The following is a 4,569-nucleotide window of genomic DNA, read 5'->3' as shown; positions in this document are numbered from 1 at the left end:
TGTATATTTATATTGCAACTGCACCTTCTAGTAGTGTTGCCGTTGGTACCGTGGTTGTTTTTGCTGTTGTTGTTGAAATGTTAACAAAATCAAGTCATATCTAATACGGAAATTAGTGCCTGTAATTTGACACTAATACAACCACCGAACCACTACTAACTAAACACCAACGCGGGGGGGGGGACGACACCATCACCACTACCGTCACTACCACCCACACTACTGCTACTGCTACTGCTGCTACTAATGCTGCTGCTGCTATTTTTCTGCTTCTCCTGCTGATGTTACAATTACTGCTTAATCCTACGTACTGATAATACTAAACACAACCACCACCGCTATTACTACCCCTACTGCTATCACTATCATCAGTACCATCATCACAGTTATCAACTTCACCTCCTCCTCCACTATCAACAACAACAACAACAAATACAACTACCACGACACTATGAACAACGACACCAGCCCTGCTGTAAATATTACCACCTCCTTCACTGTCGCGAAAACCATTGCTAAACCTTCACCACAATCAGCACCCGAATACCTAATCCCACCCCCATTAACCATAACACTAACTGTATGCGCCGCCCCGCTGCCGCCGCCACCACCACCACCACCGTTATTATCGGCGATACCCTCAAAACACAATCGCCACCACCAGCACATTCACCATATCAGACGTGACTAGTCTTTCGTGCTCGTCCCAGCTACAGGAAACAGCAGCCAAATTTACTCCAAATCACAATTCATCGTCTTGAAAAAGAAGACCCGTTTTTGCAATTTGATCCTGAGTATCCCTTGATTGCCAAAAAGATGACACGTTCACGGCTACAACATATTCTATCTTCAGTCTGCTCCATTAAAGCTGAACTGAAGTTAAACAACACGAACGAAGAATTAATCTTAGTCTGGTTGCTCGCCCTGCAAGAAATAAAAGATATATATCCTTAGATAATGTCTCACCATGACAAGAGAAGGAAAGGTATATTGCACAATTCCCGGATGATCACAGCTCGAACACATTTAATCTTTGTATCAGCTCCGTCAGACTGGACCTGGAATTAAGCAACAAGTCACCGAGTCCACCATTACAACTTAACACTCCCAGTACTGACATCACGCCACCAGCACGACCTTTCTACCCGTGACCAACACCAATACCAATACCAACACCAGTATCCACCAAGCAAAACACCAACAGTAATAACAATGCGACGATCAAGGAAGTGTGATATCTTGAAATCGTTGAAATAAAAGCCAAAATTTTCCACAACCATTTCTGCTTCTGCCATCAGCTAGGGATCACATGCAGCTGACAATATTAATGACAAGCATTAACTTTTTAGGGAGTACCTTGACCATAATCTTAAATTCCGTATTAAGCAGAATTAAGGAACGAAAACTATCATTGATATTCTTCGGTCTTGTTCACGTCATTTTTCAGTGGCGGGACGATTCTTCAGCACATTCAATCGAGAATACTTGCAATCTTCTGCCAGCTAGAATAGACAAAGCCAAGATTACAGCAAAGAATTGTGACATATATTTAAAGTGGATAAGACAGGTCATCGAAACATGGTGATTTGTTCCTTTTATAACGACTCACTGTGTTTTCTATTCCTTACTACTGTAATTAGTTTTTGCAGTATTCCACTTGTCTTGGTAGTCCGACAGTCGAGATACTCATTCAAATCTAGAATTTTTGACTCAGCTCCGCTGTCTTCTCAAACATTGGGGCCAGTGATACTCCGAAGTGGGATTTAGTTACTTTGCTTCCACAGGCCTTTTCGATAAGAATCCACCGGACAACTTTTACTACCTGGTGCCTTAAAGTACTCATCAACATCAGCTTTGTATTCGTGCTGAATTCTTCAGCGCGCTCAAATTCCAGTCTATTTTTATCTATCATTGATGTGTTTAACTTATACAGACGTTTCTGCAATTAATCACTTTCTTCATAGAGACCCACCACTGGTTGGAGATTTACTCCATCAATTCTCGCCTAACCAACTCGTGAATCTGGCTCCTGAATTCCCTCCGCGATCAGTTTACAGTGGGTTATTTGCAGCCAACAAGTCGAAACTGTGGACACTGTACGCAATCACTATCCGGTGATCTAAAGAAAGCAAAAATACATTCAAGTCGATTAGGCTTGTGGGAATGAGACGTACAACTTGTACTCATTGTAAAATTATTCCTATCCTTCGGCAACCAATTAAAAGGTAGAGGCAATAATATTTTTGAAAGATAAGTATCTTGGTTGGTCAAAGTCATAACGCAATATCGAATTCCAAATGCGAACACCCGATCTTTCGATACCATGTTAATTTATTTGTTCTCCATCCTCTGAAAAATAATACAAAATATCAAAATTATTTGAGTAGATTTGCAAGAATTTAACACACCCCTCACTCAACTGACATCTCTACATAATCCAACACTATAGTCCTAGAATGTTAACTCAATGGTCGCTAAGCATTTATATGTAACCAGACGTACTCAGAAATAGTAAAACGAAGAATCCAAGCTGTCACAATATTAAATGTAACTAGCAATATTACGACAGTTTGTGCAGACGGCCTTCTAGCATCTTTGAACACGTGACATTTGTTTACACATCAGCTGTACATAAACAACATCCACATATTGTAACAGTCAACAGCTTCAATTACATCGTCGCTATTAATCCAAACACTTATATCTGCTTTTCTCGGAAATTTGAAAATTGTTTGTCTTTTTTTCCTTTCGTTTTTGTGGAGAATGGTTAATACTTCTATTTTCGGCAATCGATGTTAAATAATGAACAAATCAATAGACCCTTGTGGTGTCAAAGAGCAAAGACGGTCTTCATAAAGACGGAACTCAAACCATATATGTATGTAACAAAATATCAGACTCCGTCAATTTTGACGCTTGAGCTCTTTTCTCGCTTAAATAATTATCCGATTTTAACATTGGTCCAATTAACATAGTCGTTAATTGATACTTATTTCGAGATTGCGCAATGAGTTAGAATACTGCCAAGGTCAGTTTTGCTTTCCGTCCTTACGGGATCGATAAATAAAATACCAGTCCAGGACTAGAGTCTGTTATCTCTCCTGGTATAAAACGGACACATTTGCTTTCGAGCAATGGAGGGACTTATTTCATCGACCCGGTAAGAATGAAAAGCAAAGTCGACCTCGGTGGAATTTGAACTCAGAACGTAAAGAGGGACGAAATACTGCTAAGCGTTTTACCCGGTGTGGTAACAATTCTGACGGCTCACCACCTTACACATAGATATAACAACAACAACAACAACAACAACAACAACAACAATAATAATAATAATAATAATAATAATAATAATAATAATAATAATAATAATAATAATAATAAGAAGAAGAAGAAGAAGAAGAAGAAGAAGAAGAAGAAGAAGAAGAAGAAGAATTATTAATAATAATAATAATAATAATAATAATAACAATAAGAAGAAGAAAAATTAATAGTAATAATAATAATTTCTACTGGAAGCACAAGGCCTCAAGTTTGGGGGAAAGAATTAAGTCGATTACATCGACCCCAGTGTTTCACTGGTACTTAATTTATCGACCCCGAGAAGATGAAAGGCAAAGTCGACCTCGGCGAAATTTGAACTCAGAACGTAGCGACGGGCGAAATACCGCTAAGCATTTCGTCCAGCGCGCTGACAATTCTGCCAGTTTACCGCCTTTCACATAGAAATAATAATAATAATAATGGTGGTGGTGATGAAGAAGAAGAAGAAGAAGAAGAAGAAGAAGAAGAAGAAGAAGAAGAAGAAGAAGAAGAAGAAGAAGAAGAAGAAGAAGAAGAAGAAGAAGAAGAAGAAGAAGAAGAAGAAGAAGAAGAAGAAGAAGAAGATCAGCATATAATTGTGCTTTTTCTTCCAGCCCCGGAAGAATTAATGATAAAGTAGACTTTTTTGGTGGAATATCAGTCCAAAACGGAGAAGTACGCAACTAGACATAGCAAAAGAATCTACTTCGGTCATCTACCAATTAAACACCGCCTCCAATAACGCTTCGCAAGAATAATTATTAAAATGAAAATAAGAAAAAAAAAATACCATTATAATGTTGAGAATCACATTTTACATTCTCATTTCAAATCTTTTAGCGACCGATATTACCTTTTCATATTAGTGGTGTAGCGACAAAATAAGTAGTTTTCCTGTATTAGAGGTCGATTCGATCGATCGATACCTATTCATACAAGTTTGTCTGCTTTGTGTCAACGAGGGAAACCAATGTTATAACCGTTGCAGTGAACTGTTATTAGATATGTGCAGAATTGAAGTGGGCGTGGTTATGGAGAAAATAGATAAATAGATAAATAAGAAAATGGGAAGAGCTTGTATTTTTGTACGGAAAACGAAAATTGAAACTGCTTTCTGTCCAAACCTTCAATAAAGCAATAGTAATTTTTTTTCTTCTTTTGCTTATAATTCTACACACTTTGGAGCTGTATGATATATTTCAACATATACTCTTAGAACATTATTACTACTGATCACAAACACACAAACACACACACACACACACA

Source organism: Octopus bimaculoides, chromosome 16, assembly GCF_001194135.2.
Source record: "Octopus bimaculoides isolate UCB-OBI-ISO-001 chromosome 16, ASM119413v2, whole genome shotgun sequence".
NCBI lineage: Eukaryota > Metazoa > Mollusca > Cephalopoda > Octopoda > Octopodidae > Octopus > Octopus bimaculoides.
The sequence above is the reverse complement of the archived record's forward strand: the minus strand, read 5'-3'. Positions refer to the sequence as shown.